We start from the raw sequence: 18,662 nt of genomic DNA on the forward strand, positions 1-18,662 counted from the left end.
ATCAATTAGCAGGATTTCAGTGAACATCCTGTTGCCTGTAAATGAACATTCACACTGATGCCATAGAGCAACAGTTTAAATACACAAAATCAACTTGGCTGATGGCATCAAAATAGATTTCAAAATGCAAACGGCTACTTACAGATGAGTTGCCATTCGCTGCTCCTGTAGCTGAGACTGAAGATGGGGTAGACTGTAACGAAAAATAAGTTTTGAAACAACTTAGATACCAATATATTCAATTTAAAATGATATTGAACCAAGTTAAGAGTTGCAAACAGGAAGTGACACAAGTGAGGTGTGAATCTGTGAGGTTGTGGTGTGGTTGCTATACCTCAAAATTTTTTTTTACATCCCCATCATCTTTCCTTTAACATTCCCTTGAAGGGAATGAAATCCTTTTACCTTATTGTCTAGTAACCTCACCCACCCCTTCAAAGAAATGGAAGTTCTTGCCACACGAAGCAATTCTGATTATGTGTCCTTGAAATTCATCTGATTTTGAAGCTCCATTCACAGAGTCAGCTGGATGAATGCCCAGTGTGCAGTGTGCCCTTGTAAGCCTGTTCAAAGTGACAAGCAAAACTAGAATCTAGAATAAAGAGCAATCTCCGTTAAGTGACCTATTTAGCATGATGTTAGTATGTGAAGTATATGAAGGAAAAAAACATGCATTTAAATGATGACTTTCTTTACCCCAATGTTTCAGCTGGTTCATGCTGTCATTGGCTGAGTTATACAACCAAAGTGGTCCAAATTCAATCTTTGGTCTATGCTATTTCAATTTGTCGCAGCTGGAATGATTCCAGATTTAGCTCACAACTCACTTTAGTGTCTCCAAATTAGAGAAATGATCAGCCAGGGTTCCTACTATTGACTGCTATGCAGCAGTACCTGTTCAGCGCATACAAATAGACAACATATATGTAGTCAAGTCAGTTGTAGTGACTTGGACAATTAAAAAGCTTACCAAAATTCACCATTTATTTAGGAGCATTGGAACAGGAGCAGATCATTCAGCCTAATGCCCTTTATGGAAGGAAAACTGCCATCCTTATCTGGTTTGGCCTACATGTGACTCTAGACCCACACAATGTGGTTGATTCCGAACCGCCCTCTGGAAAGGCTGAGCAAGCCACTCAGTTGTATTAAGCCACTAGGAAAAGTTCTAAGAATAACACTGGATGAACTGCCTGCCAACAGCCAAAGCACCAGACACTAAAAAGTCACTCCCAGTCCAACTGATCCTGCAAACTCCTCCTCACAATCACATGGGGACTTGTGAAAAAAATGGAAGATCTGTCCCATAGATGAGACAAGCAACAGCCTGACACGATCATAGTCACCAAACCATACTTTCCAGCTAATGCTCCAGACGCCTCCATTAGCAAAGGTGGCAGAACAGTGATGTGTAGGTTGGGAGGAAATGACACAATATTGACTCCAGACTCCATGATGTCTCATGCCATCAGGTCAACCATAGGCAAGGAAACCTCCCCTGGTTTTAGTTTCACCAACCAGAGGAAATATTGGATCTACATCCACCCTGTAAGAAATTTGTAAGTTTCAATGAGGTCACCCCCATCCTTTGAAACTTCAGGGAATACAGACCCAGTCTTCTCAATCTCTCCTCATAAGACAATCCCGCCATCCCAAAGATTGATCTGGTGAACCTCCGTTGCATTCCTTCTATGGCAAGTATATCCTTCCTTGGATAAGGGGGCCAAAACTGTGCACAATATCCAAGGTGAGGTCTCACCAAGGCTCTATATAACTGCAGCAAGACATCCTTACTCCTGTGCTCAAATCCCCTTGCAATGAAGGCCAACATACCATTCACCTTCCTAATTGAGTACTGCACCAGCATGCTATCTTTTAGTGACTCATGAACAAGGACCCCCAGATCCATTTGGACACCTGCACTTCCCAACTTCTCACAATTTAAGAAAAACTCTGCCTTCTTGTTCTTTCTACCAAAGTGAATAACTTCACATTTATTCACATATATTCTATCTACCATGTTCTAGCCTATTCTTTGGCTTGTATAAGTCCTCTTGAGGCCTCTGTGCATCCTTCTCACATTCACTGGTTCTCCTTTATCTATGCTGCAAGTAACATCCTTGAAGAATTCCAACAAGTTTGTCAAACATGATTTCCCTTTCATAAATCCATGCTGACTCTGCCCAATTTTACCATTCTTTTCTAAATGTCCAGTTGTCACATTCTTTATAACAGATTCTAACACATTTCCTACTATTGATGTCAAACAAACAGGTAATTCTCCCTCTTCCTCCTTTCTTAATTAGTGGGATTACATTTGCTACTTTCCAGTCTGCAGGAACCTTTCCAGAATTGAAAGAATTTTGAAAGATAACCACCAATGCATCCACTATTTCCCTAGCCACCTCCTTCAGCACTTTGGGATGAAGCTTGTCTGGTCCAGCGAATTTATCAACCTTCAATCCAGTTAATTTTTCAAGTACAATCTCTTTACTAATACTGATTTCTTTTAGTTCCTCAGTTTCACAAGTCCCTTGGTTGCTTAGTATTTCTGGGACATTTGCTGTATCTTCTCCATGAAGATAGACACAAAGTAACTATTTAGTTTTTCCACCATTTCTCTGTTCTCCACTATAAATTCTCCTGTCCCCACCCGCAATGGGCCCGCATTTGTCTGAGCTAATCTTTTCCTTTTCACGCACCTAAAGAAGCTATTTCAGTCCTTCTATTTGTCCTCTGCTGGTTTTCATTCATATACTCTTTTCCCTTTCTTAATCAGTTTCTTGGTCCTCCTCTGGTGGTTTCTAAATCGCTCTCAATCCTCAGGCTTACCACTTTTTCTGGCATCCTTATAAGGCATTTCCTTCACTTCTTTTGTCAATCACGGTTGATTTCTCTTTCCGGGTTTGTGCCTTAGAGGAATGTACATCCAGTGTAGGCCATGTAGTATTTCTTTAAATAGTGTGTTTCCCCAATCCACCATAGGCAACTTGCCCCTCATACCTTCTTAATTCCCCTTCTACAGATCTAAGACCCTAGTTTCATAATGAACTATGTCACATTCAAACTTAATGCAAAATTCTATCACATTAGGGTCATTAGTTCCCAAAGGCTCCTTTACAGCAAGGTTTTTAATTAGCCCTTTCTCATTACACAACATTAAATACAAAATAGTCTGATCTCTAGTTGGCTCCTCAATGTACTACTCCAGAAACCCATCTCATACACATTCTAGTGTGTTGATTTGGCTAACCCAGTTTGTGTAAATTGAAGTCGTCCATTATTACTGTATCACCCATGTTACATGCACTTCCAATTTCCTGATTTATACTGTGCCCAACATTATCACTACCACTTGGCGGCCTATAAACAACTCCCACCAATGTTTGCTGCCCCTTTCAGAGTCAGATTCAGAACGGATCTAACAGCTACAAACTGGGCATCCACGAGATGCTGCAGGCCATCAGCAGCAGCATAACTTCAGAGTCATACTGTCAAAGGAGGAAACCATTTGTCTCAAAACTGGCTCTCTGTAGAACAATCCAGTTAGCCCCATTCCCCGCTTTATCCTTGCAAACTTATTTTTCTCGAGTGCCAATCCAATTACTGTTTGAAATCATGGGCTGTTTCCTCTTCCACCACCTTCATTGGCAGCGAGTTCCGGATCATTATCACTCAGTGTAATAAAGTTCTTCCTCACATCATCCGTGTATCTCTCGCCCAAAACCTCAAATCTGTGTCCTTACAACATAAGCTAATGGGAACAGCTTTTTTTCCTAATTGACCTTACCTAAACCTGTCAAAATCTTGCACACCTCTATAAATTTTTCTCCTCAACCACCTTTGCTCCAAGGAGAAGAACCCCAGCTTCTCCAACCTGACCCTCTAGCTAAAATCCCTCATCCCTGGAACCAATCTGGTAAATCTCCTCCGCAAAGACTCACTCATCCTTCCTGAAGTGTGATAACCAGAACTGGGCACAACACTCTAGTTGTGGCCTAATCAGAGCTTTAAAAAGATTTAGCATAACTTTCCTGGTTTTGTACTCAGTACCTCTATTTATGAAGGCCAAGACTTCATTTTGCTGACTACTCTCTCAATATGAGCTGCTGCCTTCAAAGATCTATTCAGGTGAACCATCAGGTCCTTCTGTTCCTGTATACTTTTTAGGACTGTGCCATTTAGTCTATATTGCCAGTCCTTAAATCTTCTGCCAAAATGTATCAGCTCACACTTCTCTGTAATAAATTGCATCAGCCACTTGTTTGCCCATTCTGGTACCCTTTGGCCTGCTACACTCAATTAGTATCATCCTCACTGTTTGCCACACTTACAAATTTGGTATAATCAACAAATTTTGAAATTTTACTTTGTATTCGAATATCGAAGTCATTTACATATATCAAAAAAAGCAGTGGTCCTAGCATTGACGCTTGCAGAGCACCACTGTCTACCATCCTCCAGTTGAAAACAACCATTTACCATGACTCACTGTTTACGATTGTTAAGCCAATTTTTAAAAATCCAAGTTGACACTGACCATCCGATTGCTGGAGCCTCAATATATGGTACTTTGTCAAATGCTTTCTTAAAATCCTTTGCTTTCTCTTCATCAACACTGCTACTTTATCAAAATGAACTGCCTTTTACAAACCAATGCTGGCTATCCTTAATAAATTCAAAGCTCTCCAAGTACCTGTTAATTCTTTCCTTCATTAATATTTCTGAAACCTTACCCATTGTTGATGTTAAACTGACCGGCACATTGTTGCTAGGAATATCCTCACACAGTTTCTTGTGCAAGGGTGCTATATTTGTCACTTTCCAGTCATCCAGCACCATCCATCGAACTGCTTCCTTGTGGTGCTGGATCATCAGGATGAAGACAAGTCACATCCCCTTTTTCTGACACTAGCTGCACTATTCTGCTAAGTGTTCACTAACACACAGAAAAGCTCTGGGACATTTAAAGAGTTTTTCAGCGCGTTAGCGAATATGTATGAGTGAATGAATGAATGTGTAGGTGTGCAAGTGGATAGGGTGGGTGAGGGGAGTGGACAGGGTGGCAGGTAATGTGGTAGGTTGGGTGAGTGCATAGGTGGGTTGGGTGTTAGTCGGGTCTTGTCAGGAGGGGTTGTCAAGTTGGGACGTAGTTGGGTGGTGGGGGCTGGTCGGGTAATGGGGAGTGGGTTGATGGGGGCAAGTCGGGAGGGGGAGTGGGGAGTCAGTGTGTCAGGAGAGGGAGTCAGCATAATGGGAGGTGCATCAGTTGTACAGTTACCCAGGGTTAGACTGGGACTTTTCTGTCTAACATTTCCTGGGGAACTATACAACTAAGTACCGTGGAACTGTCTGAAGCCTCTTACTAACTCAGAGTCAAAGACTTTTCTTTGGAGGGAAGCAGGGGAATTGCCCATCGCAACTTCAAACTTACTAGACAATTCCCACAGAGTCACTGCGTCCAGACCTCTGCGGGGTCACGAAGCCAATCTTGGGGGTAATGTCCAGTCTCCAACAATCCAGACACTGGAAGATCTGGACCAACATGTTCATTAAGTATTCAAGCCTTGTTCTGTTCCCCTAAGCATATATCACCTTCTTTGTCCGTAATAGGCTACCAGCATGATTGGATTCCATCACAATTTGTAACTTCATGGCCCGGCATATCCCATCTCCACCATTTCCATCAAACCAGGGGACCAACCCTGGTTCAATGAGGAGTGTAGGACAGCATGCCAGGACGAACTTGAGGCAAACCTGAAAATGAGGTGCCAACCTAGTGGAGCTGTAATATAGGAGTACATGCATGCTAAACAGTGGAAGCAGCATTCTATAGACAGAGCAAAACAATTTCACAATTAGGGGTCAGAGCAAATCGGTGCAGTCCTGCCACATCCAGTTGTGAACAGAGGTGGACAATTATATAGCTTCGTGGAAGAGAAGCCTCCACAAGCATTCACATTCTCAATGATGGCACAGACAACCACATGAGTGCAAAAGACAAGGCTGAAGCATTTGCAAACACTAGAAGTGCCAGTGATTTTCTCCTGAGATCCTCAGCATCACAGATGCCAGTTAGCCAATTCAAATCACTCCATGTGATGTCAAGAAATGGCTGAATGTACTGGATACAGCAAAGGCTACGGGGCCTGACAGCATTCTAGCTGGAAAGCTGGAGACTTGTTCTTCAGAAGTAGCCACGCCCATAGAGAGCTGTTCCAATACAGCCACAACACTGGCATCTACTTGACAAAATGGAAAATTTCCCAGTCATATCTTGTCTATAAGAAGTATGACAAATCCAACATAGCCGCTTGCCGCCAATCTTAAAGATCGGCAAGGTGCAATTGATCATGCTATCAAATGGTATTTACTCATCAATAACCTGCTCACTAATGTTCAATTTAGGTTGTGCCAGGGCCAATTAACTCCAGATCTCATTGCCCCTCCATTTTCTATGTTAAATCACATGCAGGTCCAGTCTATGCAACCTCTCCTCATAATTTAATCCTTTTAGCCCAGGTATATTTCTGGTGAACCTGCCTCCAAGGCTGCTATATTCTTCCTGAGGTATAGTGCCCAGAATCAAATGCAGTGCTCTAAAAGAGGTTTGATCAGAGCTTAATACAGCTGTAACATAACTTTCATTCCTTTGCATTCCAGCTCCCTTGAGATATCCCATTGGCCTTTCAAATTATTTTTTATACTTGTCCATTGATGTTAAAGATTTCTGCTGTTAGACTCCCAAATCTCTTTTCTTCCTTACAGTTCCTAGTTTCTCAGTATTTAGAAAATACCTGGATCATCATTTTTCTGTCTACTGCAGAGGGCTTCACGCTTCCCCACTTTGAACTCCATCTGCCACAGCTTGCCAACTCATATCAATGTTCCTGTGCACCTTTCTGCTGCCACCTACACTATTTATGGTGTCATCTAACTTGGCATTATAAGTAAACTTAAACATAGAGCTCTTTATTCCTTTATTCAAGTCATTTAAAAAGAGTGAAAAGCTGTGGCCCCAACATTGATGCCCAGGGGACACCACAAGTTACATCCAGCCAATTTGAGCACATGCCCATTATTCCTACTCTATTCACCAAATTTATTTCTTCATTATTTCCTACCTGTTCACCAAATCTCCATGTTATTAGATTGGCTGAAAACTATGTGCTCTCATTTTTGTTAAGTCTTTCAACAGGAAGCTGAATTAGTGGTTGTAACTTAGGTGTGAATCATAAGCTCTATATAAGTAAATAATATCCGTTAAAATACATGAGGGGGCAATATATTAACATGGACTGAAGATGGGTCAATGGACAGAAAACAGAGCAAGTACAAATGGGATATTTTCAGGTTGGCAGGCTGCAGCTACTGGGATACTGCAAGGATCAGTTCCTGGGCCTCAACTATTTACAATCTAATTAATGGATTAGGTGAAGGGACTGTGTGTAACATATCCAAGTTTGCTGAAGTTAGGTGGGAAAGTCTTGTTCGTCCTTTGAGGCAAAAATGACCACATTCTTCACCTGGTGTTTGGTAGGGCTCCAGTGAGTACATAGATGACTGCTAAGGCTGATCTGCACCCAGGACGTTCTGCTGCAAATAGGACTGGATGCTGCAGATGATTGAATTTTGGATGAATTGTTGGCTCAGGGTTTCTTCTCCCTGCGTTCTCTCTCTGCCTCAGATGTGCGCTCTCTTTCAAAAGAGGCCGCACCATTTTTTATTTGGTTGTGCCAGGTGCAGCAATCCCGGGTGAGTTTCTCCCAGGGCTCAAAGTCGATATCAAAATTCCTAAGTGAAGCCTTCAGAGTGTCCTCGTAGCACTTCCTTTGACTGCCATGAAAGTGCATTCCAGACTTAAGCTCTCCATTGAAGGTTCACTTTGGTGAGCGAGTGTCAGAAAATTCTGGTTACATGACCAGCCCAACTGAATTGTGATTGTGGTTGTTTGGCATGTCAGCTTGAAGTGAACCCCCTCAGTGTCAGGTATTTTGTCTTGCCAGCTGATCTTCAGAAGCTTCTGAGGGCAGCTCAAGTGAAAATGGCTGAGCTTCTTGGCATGGCGCTGGTACACAGTCCAAATCTTACAGGGATAGGGCAGAGTGGACAGAACTATTGCTCTAAAGACTTTGGACATGCTGCATTGCATGTCCAGTACTGAACCAACAACTAGTGCACAGTCATTGGCAAACAGGAAATTATAAATATCTCCTTGGAGACCTTGGTCTTTGCCTGGAGTCATCTCAGATGGAGAAGATTCCCACCATGCAATATCTGATTTTGATGTCAGCATCACCCCAGCATCAGAGGGTATGGCAGAGAAAAAAACAAGAAGAAGGTTGGCGCTGGTATGCAGCCCTGTTTAACTCCATGAGTAAGTGGGAGTGGGTCGGAAGATTCACCATCATCCATGACACAAGTGAGCATGCCGTCACGGAACTGTTGAGCCATTCTGAAAGTAAAACAAAAAAAGAAAAAAAATCTTGCATTTATGTAACGCTTTTCATGACCATCGGATGTTTCAAATTGCTTTACAGTCAATGAGGTGTTGTCATTACTGTAATGGAGGAAATGCAGCAGCCAATTTGCACACAGCAAACTCCCATGAACAGCAATGTGATTAGGAGCAGATGATCTGTGGGAATTAAACCCGAACCTTGTGACTCAAAGGTGAAAGTGCTGCCCAACTGAGTCACAGCTGACAGGTTGCATTAGCAGATGGAATACAATGTGGTGAAATGTGAAGTTATCAACATTGGTAGGAAAAATGAAAAAAAGAATACTTTTTGAATTGTGAGAGACTGGAACACTTTTGCCTTCAAAGGGACATGGGTATCCCTGTACATGAATCATAAAAAGTTAACAAGAGAGCACAGGAAGCAGTTAGAAAGGCAAATGATATGTCAGTTTTTGTCACAAATGGATTGGAGTATAAAAACAATGAAGTCTTACCCAAATTATATAGGACATTGTTGAGGCCACATGTGGAGCTGTGTGCGTAATTTTGCTTTCCTTAGGTAAGAAAGGGCATACCTGCCTGAGGAGTGCACCAAAGGTTCTCTAGACTGGTTCCTGAAATGACAGGATTGTCCTATGAGGAGAAATTGAGTTGATTTAGCCAATATTTCCTGGAGGAATGAAAGGCGATCTAATTGAAACATACATGGGGCAGAATTTTTCGGATGGCAAGGTTTCTTAACCTGAAGAGTCAGCAGGGAACGCATCCCTGCCAATACTGGCTGCCTAGCACAAAGGAAGATGATTGTGGGTGTTACAGGTCAATTATACCAGTCCTAGTACTTCGCTGCAAAAGTTCCCAGGGTAGGCCCAGCCATTTTCATCTGCTTCATCAATAACCTTCCAACATAAGGTCAGAAGTATGTTCACTGATGATTTCAACCCTTCAGACACTGACAGTCCATGCCTGTATGCAACAAGACCTGGGCAATATTCAGGCTTGGGCTGATAAGTGGCAAGTAATATTCATGCCACACAAGTGCCAGGCAATGACCAACAAGAGAATTTAACTATCTCCCCATAACATTCAATGGCATTACCATCACTGAATTCCCCCACCTTCAACATTCTGGGGTTACCATTGACCAGGCTCTTAACTGGATCAGCCATATAAATACTGGGGCTACAAGAGGAGTTAAAAGGCTGGAAATTCTGTGGCAATTACTCACCTCCTGACTCCCCAAAGTCTGTCCACCATCAAAAAGGCACATGCCAGATGTGTGATGGAATACTCTCCAGTTTCCTGGGTGAGTGCAGCTCCAACAACATTCAAAAAGCTTGACACCATCCAGGACAAAGTAGCCTGTTTGAACTCACCCCAAGACACCATGGTAAATATTCATTCCCTCCACCACCTGTGCACAGCATGCACCATCTATAAGAATGATTGCAGCAATTTATTAAGCCACCTTCAACAGCACCTTCCAAGCCATTGACCTGTACCACCTAGAACTACAAGACCAAAAAATACATGGGAACACCATCACGCACAAATTCCCCTCTAAGTCACTGACCATTCTGACTGATTTCGAACTATATTGCCATTCTTTCACTGTTACTGGGTCAAAAACTCCTAATAACACAATGGGTGTGCCTACGCCACAAGGATTGCCGCAATTCAAGGAGACAGCTCACCACCACTTTCTCGAGGGTAATTAAGGATGGGCAACAAAATGCTGGCTTTGTCAACAATGTTCACATACCAAGAATAAAGAAAAAAAGGCTTTGAATACTGCACTTGACCTGGATTTATGCTGGTGGCTTCGGACTCCTACTGATCTTGACATCAGCTTGTCCCAAACTATTAGCCAACTTGTTTAACATTTATTTGGGCAACAATATCTCACAGGGTTAGGGTGCTGTTTTTCTTTCTCTCCGGTATTGGATGCATGCACTGTGATCACAATTGCTACAAAAAACATAACTGAATTGATCACACTCCTGCTGTAGGTTCAATGATGGGGCTGAGAACACAGCTACAGTTACAAGACTGGATGCTTTCCCTGGGTCTTTTGACTACTGTTAGAAATCTGCAGACAGAAGGTCAAAACTCAGAATGTAAAAGGAGGTCCTACATACATTCTCAGGTCTCACCACCATGACATCCCCTGATTGTAGGTGATTCATGCACAAGATCCATATTTATCAAGTGCAGCTAAAAATAAGCTCAGGACCAGATCTGCCTCTTTGGGAAAGGCGCACTGGTATGGTAGCATAGTGATTATGTTACTGGACTAGTAGCTCAGAGGCCAGGACTAATGATCCTGTGACATGAGTTCAAATCCCATACAACTGGGGAATTTGAATTCACTTAATTGAATAAACATGAAACTAAAAAGCTAGCCTCAGTAATGATTGTCATTAAACTACCAGATTGTCATAAAAACCCATCTGCTTCAATAATGTTCCTTAGGGAAGGAAATCTGCCAGGCTTACCCGGTTTGGCCTACATGTGACTCCGACCTAGGCGTGACTCCGACCTAGGCGTGACTCCGACCTAGGCGTGACTCCGACCTAGGCGTGACTCCGACCTAGGCGTGACTCCGACCTAGGCGTGACTCCGAACCAACAGCAACGTGGTTGACTCCTAGCTGCCCTCTGAAATGGCCCAATAAGCTACTCAGTTGTATTCCAGAAGGTGGCTCATTCAGCGTCTTCAAGGGCAATTAGGGATGGACAATAAATGCTGGCCTTGATACCCCATGAATGAAGAAAATAACAAAGTGCAACATGTCTCAGTCCTAATTTCCTTTATTACTCTTCCAGGAATAAATTTTTCCTGGGTGCAAACCATCGGAAAATTAGTCTGAGTATTGCTGAGGGTACTGGCTCAGAGGCAACAATGAACTTATCAAGGACTGAACATCTGTGAAGAAAGATGACATAACCCAGGGTGCTTTTGGTTCAACTCCTTGCATCAACTCAGCTTTATCAACTGTTAACATTTCCCCAGGGCATTTTTTCCCGAGGACATCACTCCCGTAATTAATGACCGTAGAAACACCCAGAAATCACAATGGCAGAAAATTAAATGATGTTAAAATGACTGAATATTCTGGGAACAGTTTGGTTTTTAAGAAGGGAATTTTAAGGGTGCCAATTGCTTAAATTCTCACAGATCAACTCTAATGAAATTCCATCCTGGAACTAAGTCACCATCAAGCATTGTTCAGAATTGGTAATTCCCAATGCTACATAGGTACCAAACCTGACAGATGCTTAAAGGCCAAGTCAGCCTTCACAAACCAAGCACTTTAGCACCTCTCCTGAATGCAGTGTTGTCAACTCTGCAGGATTGTCTACAGTCTCCCAGGATCATAGATTAACTTCCTTGATAATATAAGTAATCCAGGAGAAACATCATGAGACAATGAAAAAATTGAAGTTTTCTTTCCTTCAAATCCTCTCCATTTATTATTTGTAAAAATATTGCTAACAGAAAAAAGGTTGTTTTATTTTTCGGGGTTGTCGGGGTAGAAGGTACCGCAGGGATCGGTGCTGGGAGCCTTGCTGTTTGTAGTGTACATTAAAGATTTAGACGTGAATATAGGAGGTATGATCAGTAAGTTCGCAGATGACACGAAAATTGGTGGCGTCGTCAATAGTGAGGAGGAAAGCTTTAGATTACAGGATGATATAGATGGGTTGGTAAGATCGGCAGAGCAGTGACAAATGGAATTTAATCCTGAGAAGTGTGAGGAAGACTAACATGGCAAGGGAGTACACAATGAATGATAGGACCCTAGGAAGTACAGAGGGTCAGAGGGACCTTGGTGTACATGTCCATTGATCCCTGAAGGCAGCAGCACAGGAAGACAAGGTGGTTAAGAAGGCATATGGGATACTTGCCTTTATTAGCCGAGGCATAGGATATAAGAGCAGCGAGATTATATTGGAGCTCTATAAAGCGCTAATTATACCACAACTGCAGTACTGTGTGCAGTTCTGGTTGCCACACTAAGAAGGATGTGATTGCGCTGGAGAAGGTGCAAAGGAGATTCACCAGGATGTTGCCTGGGCTGGAGCGTTTCAGCCATGAAGAGAGACTGGATAGGCTATGGTTGTTTTCCTTAGAGCAGAGGAGGCTGAGGGGGAACATGATAGAGGTGTACAAAATTAGGAGGGGCATAGATAGGGTAGATAGGAAGAAACTTTTCCCCTTAGTGGAGGTGTCAATAGCCAGGGAGCATAGATGTAAGTTAAGGGGCAGGAGGTTTAGAGGGGGTTTGAGGAAAAATTTTTTCACCCAGAGGGTGGTTGGAATCTGGAACACACTGCCTGAGGGAGTGGTAGAGGCAGGAACCCTCACAACATTTAAAAAGTATTTAGATGAGTACTTGAAAAGCCATAGGATACAGGGCCACAGGCCAAGTGCTTGAAAATGGGATTAAAATAGATAGGTGCTTGATGGCCAGCATGGACATAATGGGCCGAAGGGCCTGTTTCTGTGCTGTATAACTCTATGACTCTATGAGAAGGTCATGCAATGAAATCATCAAGAACACAACCAACCAGAGGCGGCAACTGTACCTGAAGGTGAGCTTCTTTATTTTTGATTAGTTCTTAGCTTTTTTTTAGGTGGGTTTAATTCAGATCCTGGGAGCATAATAGCTATAAGCTGGCACCTGAGTGGTTAAATCTGGTTTCCCCAGGCAGCAGACCAGTAGGTCTACGAGTCTGTTGCCAGGAGGGGGGGAAAACAGGTCGAACAGCACAGACAGTGAGCTGGCTCCCAGACACCAGGCTTCTAGAATCAAAATTTTTTAAAAAGCAACAAATGATTCATGCATTGCGGCCTATAAAAAGTCCTTTTATACATTAATTGCAAAATTAAACTACCATACAAACTTTCATTTGATTACAATTATGCTAAAATAGGAGATATGTAATATCTAAAAATGGTTGATCTAAGCATGTGCCACCCACATTAGTTTCTTACTATTTAAATTTGGTCTCAACAGTTCAGCACTAAAACATGCACTGGCTTCATAGTTAAGTAAAAGACAGAGGCTGTGTAACAGTTAAGTCTTTCCGGGGTGGGGGAGGGGTGGGTGTAGTTTATGCACCTGCAAAGAAAAAACCCATTAAACACCTCAGGCAAATGTTTAACCGCAGCTGATGTAAGAAATACCGTAGCCCCAATCAAAACAGAGGTTTAAATATCACCAAAATAAAATGACTTCACTCCTAGATTATTACTTAGCCTTGCCAACAGCACTTGTTGAACTCCAAGAGAATGATAGACAGAAGGTCATTCTGCCTATTGTGCCTGTGCTACAGGCAGTTGGGAAAAGTGACAGGATGAAGTCAAAAGCAAATGGAGAAGGCAAGGCACGTGGCTGGATTGGATGGGAGTGAACTGGGTCGAGATGGTGGGGAAGTAGGATGTGGGAAGGAGCAGGTGACCAGAGACAGAGGGTCAGGTGATTGGGGCTCAGGGTAGGAGGAGAATGACAACAGGCTGGGGTCGAGGGAGATTGGGAGAGTGTTGCTCAAGTGAAGAGGGTGATGAGGTAATGGCAGTTGAGGGATTGGCTCTTGGGTTAGTGGATGGGGGAAAGGGTCTGAGGGTCAGGTCGTTAGGCCTTGGTGCGGAGAGACAGAGAGAGGGAGAGAGAGAGGGAGAGACAGGCAGACAGAGAGAGAGAGCAAGAGAGTGACTTGGAAATGGGATAGACATGCAGACCAGCACTTCCGCTGAGTTTGGTGCAGCAGCAAAGGGGTGACTGGGATTTGCACAGAGGAGCAGCCAGTAAAGAGGTGAATGAAATCTGGGAATCTTACTGTCGATAATTAGCGAAAGTTGTTCCCACTGTTTGATGCATGGGGAACAAGGGGATTTAGAATGGGGGCAAAGGGGGGAGGAAGGGGGAAGATTTCTGTACTGAAGGCAACAAAGTCATGAGATACTTCACCAGAAGTCTTTATTTAGGTACACAGCAGATCATTTAAAAGGGATTGATATATATATATATATTTGAAGAGAAATGTAATAGGAGCTCAGGGGAATGTGGTTAAAGGGCAGAGTGTTAGCTACAGACACCAGAGGGGTGATGTGGGAGAGGATAATGGGCCCCCTCCTTTTCTGAAATTTGTATCACTCTATAACAATTGTACGTTTATCAAGTCTGAACCCAGGGGGATATGGTGGTATAGTGCTAATTACAGTGGATTAGCAATCCAGAGGCCCAAGCTCTGTGGACGTTGGTTCAAATCCCACTATGGCAGCTGGTGGTATTTAAATTCAATGAATAAATTCAACTAATTAATAAAATAAAGCCTGGACTGTAAGCTAGGTCCCAGTAATAGTGACCATAGGACCATCATAGGTTGCTGGAAAAACCTGTCTGGTTAGGGAAGGAAATCTGCCATCTCACCTGGTCTGGCCTACATGTGATTCCAGACCCACAGGAATGTGGTTGACTCTTAACTAAGTTGGGCAACAAATGCTGGCATTGCCAGCGATGCCCACATCCCACATAAGAATAATAAAAAATGTTGGGCATTACACCTTTTCCTATAATCAGTGATTGGTTATGATCATCATTAGTTATGGTCATAATCAGTATTAGTTATGAGCATTTTAACTGTTACCAGTATTTATATTGGTTAGTGTAATTTCAGTGAGTTACTGTTAATAACAAGATGTTTCGGAAGACCAGGGTGGCGCTGGATAGATCGCATCAAGAGCAACATGTCACAGGAAGGGATGCAGATAACTAAAAGCACCAGGTTAGTTCAGAGCCAACACTGGTCGGGTGAATTCATTCATGTCCTTACTGGGCTGATGTTCAGGCACTTAGCAGTAGTAATGTTAGTTCTATAAGTTACTGGTGGAATCAAAGTCCGCAACACCTGGTTCCTGCTGTGAATTCCACCCCTGCCTTCTGTTTCCCTATTTTCCCTGCTCATGGATAGCCCCTTAGTTTGGAGAGCTACTCATAACTGCTGGCAGAAACTATGGGTAAAACATTCAATTACTAAGAATACAGCCTTGATAAGATAAATGCAATAACATTTGCAGATGTTATGTGGTCAAATGTTATGAAATCAAATCTCTAGGGATACTTCCAGAGTTGGAAACCCTCCTTAAAGGTGCGGTGGCATCTACTTCAATTATTCCCAGTGGCAAATCAATCTCTACTCCAACAACTCTTCATAAAGAAATGTCCTTACGATCTTTCCACACTCATGGTGATAATTTCAAATTAATAACATCTCGTCATTAATTCCCTAGTTAATAGTAATTGTTACAATTATGAGGTTTTTAAGATAGTCATGTTTTAGGATTGTGTTTTAAAATTTAAGGTAAAATGAAGAGGGTCATGTAACCTGTTCTGCAGTCTGCCCGACAGTAAACCTGGGTGGTTTGACTGTTAGGGATCAAAGGGAGGCTTAGATTGCTTTATTAGAAAGAAGGTGCTGGGCATTTAGGCTTTGAGACAATGGCAGCAGCATGTGTTTTAACAGTGGAGGTTGTGAATCTCCAAAATCCCAGAAAAGTGTTGAGAATGTTGGGATGTAAACAACTAAACTTTAAATTGTCCATTTATTTCTAAGGACAGAGAGAGTTGGGCTCTCAAGAATAGCTAATTAGCATTTCTAACTTCATGTTGCCAATGGGGAAGGATACAGATGGAGCCATTGTAAAAACCAAGTTGCAGGTTTTCCTAGAATATCACTGTTTTGAGTCTGCCTGGATCTGAGAGAGTGAGAGCGCAGAAAGAGGCCAAAAGAGTCTCTAATGGTTTGCCATTCAGGAATGTGGGTGGAAGCTCACACTCGGATTGAAAAGACCAAATTCACAGGGAGTTAAAATGAGGCTGGAAGAGTCACCTAGCTTGGGCTAGAGGAACAGTCTCTGGGAAAAGAAAACCTCACTGTGGAAGACAGTTCTAAGAGTACAAGTGGCTGAGAAAAGAAAATAAGGATAAACATTGGGAAGTTGAGAATCACTTTGAATTAATCCTTGGAAAATAGAACATCTACATAAAGGGGATTGTGAAGTATACCTACGTAGTGTGTTTTGTTGGGCTAAGAATAAAAAAGGGGACATTACATTCTGTGGGTTAAGGTACATGTTGCCTACAAAGATAGTGTTTCATTATAAGTGTTTTCAGTCATTTGTTACAGGAAACATCCATTCTTTCAGCTATTAACTGGAAGCTTGAATTTTTTTTAAAAAAGTTATTAGTTTCTACGGGGATCAGAAGACAATCATTTAAATTTTTCCATGTCGGAGACCCTGAGAATAGCAAAATGATCACAGGCACCCTCTGCAAATATTGACACATTGCAAGGCACCTCTCTCTACTGCCTTCTCTACTTCAGCCATCCAAAAGAACTTGGATTAATTGGAGAAAAATTGTCCCAGATCTTGGTCTCCAGATCGGCAGAGGCCAGGTGTATGACTAGAGATGCGCTTTAGGACCCCTCAAGTCCAAATGAACTGACTCCCTGGGAATTGCTCAGTAAGTTTGAACTTCCAATGGGCAATTCCCCCGCTTCCCAGAAGCCTCCAAAAAAGTCTCAGACTCCAAGTTAGAGTCCGAGACTTCAGATGGTTTCAACCTATAAACCTGGACAGTTACACAGGAAACGTTAGACTGAAAAATCCTAGTCTAATTTCTGCTAACTGTACAACTGACCTCCTAATCACTCAGTGACCTGCTCCTGACTGCCCCCTCGACCTGACCAACCCCATAACCCCACCAACCTCCCCCTCCCCCTGACCAGACTTGACTAGCCCTACCATCCGATTATGTTCTGACCCATCCTGACCACCCTATCCGGCTGCACACTACCCCCTAGCTCCAAGCTACAAAATGCATGTAAAAGTGTATGTTGCCACAGACTCAGGCTCTTTGGGGAGCCGTGTTGACTCAGTTGGCTGGACGGCCAGAGTGGATCAGATTTGTTCCAACAGGATGGGGTTTGATAACTGTTCTGGCTGGGTTGAATTCAGGACCTGCCTTCTTGGCCTACCCATGGTGGAGGTCGCAGCGTTGTGAATCGGTCAGACCTTTCTTTGGGCAGAAAGCTCAAGAAGGTGGTGGCAGATAAACAAATGAAAGATTGAGAAATTTGATCAATGGATGGACAGCAACCTGATCATCTTGGATGTGCTTCATGACCCCAGTCAAAAAACCTCTTCCCTAACCTTCCTTGCACTTATCCATGATTACTGTTACTTGGCAATATCCTCCAAGGCTCCCAGAATTACTCAGTTGAGATCAGCAAGTGCTGGTGTAAAGAATCACGGATGTGAAGACCCCATTGCAATAGTTTATGACTCAATACATTAGAGTTCAGCAACACTGCAACACCGCACAATGCCAAAATAACAGTGGGAAAACTATCTGCAGTTCAACAAGACAAATTCAAAAGTTTAATTATTATTCAACAGCATTATATTAAACAAAGAGAGGGTTTATGTTACATAAAGTCATGAATTAAAATTTTTCATTTGCATTTTTCCATCAATTATCTAAACAGAATTTATCCAACATATAATTTAACTAATACTTTAATGGAGAAAGTTATTAAACATTTAAACTTTATGACCTATTGCTTAGAGATCTGTAGAAAAAATATTTCTTTGTAAAGCTTCTGAGAAAAACATGATTAGACATGCAATCTTCCTCTTTTTACACTTATGAGCAGTAAAACCTATTGAGACAGACATGTTTATTTAAATATTCTCAATCAAGTGCAATAAAGAAATAAATTGAAAAATAAGCATTAAAAATAAGAACAAAAATTACATACCAAGTCACTTAAGCCACTGGCCCTCTCTGCAGCTACATTGGTTAATGACAGCATGTCAGAAAAAACAGGAAGTTCTAACTCAAACTGGTCAACGCTACAAATAACCCGAGCGGAAGGGAGCATGTAATATCATCATTTTACAGACTGTGGCTGAGAGGCTTTCCCAGGGCTGCTTGCTTAGGTTCTCAGCTGCATAACGGATCCCTTTGATCACTCAAAACAATCTGACCTGCATGATTTAATTTCGGATAAACATATTACATGTGGAAGATGTGCATTTTTGTGCAGTCCTCTTAGTACCTACGCCTACTGTAGTACAGGTTGCAAAGTTGCTCAGAGAAAGAAACAGATCCACATCTCCATTTGTCTAACAC

The 18,662-nt window shown here is 42.3% G+C and overlaps 1 protein-coding gene and 1 long non-coding RNA gene across 2 annotated transcripts in view; both read right to left on the reverse strand.

Annotated features, from left to right (window-relative positions):
- Nucleotides 1-18,662, reverse strand: part of LOC144690058 (connector enhancer of kinase suppressor of ras 3-like) — a 340,571-nt gene that overhangs the window by 69,372 nt on the left and 252,537 nt on the right. The window lies entirely within an intron of this gene.
- Nucleotides 141-18,362, reverse strand: LOC144689629 (uncharacterized). Its single transcript, XR_013578671.1, has 3 exons — nucleotides 18,289-18,362; nucleotides 8,956-9,094; nucleotides 141-193 (listed from the first exon to the last, which is right to left on the reverse strand). It is a non-coding gene; the product is annotated as an uncharacterized LOC144689629 (long non-coding RNA).

The sequence above is a fragment of the Cetorhinus maximus genome, chromosome 14 (genome assembly GCF_964194155.1).
Source record: "Cetorhinus maximus chromosome 14, sCetMax3.hap1.1, whole genome shotgun sequence".
NCBI classification, from domain to species: Eukaryota; Metazoa; Chordata; class Chondrichthyes; order Lamniformes; family Cetorhinidae; genus Cetorhinus; species Cetorhinus maximus.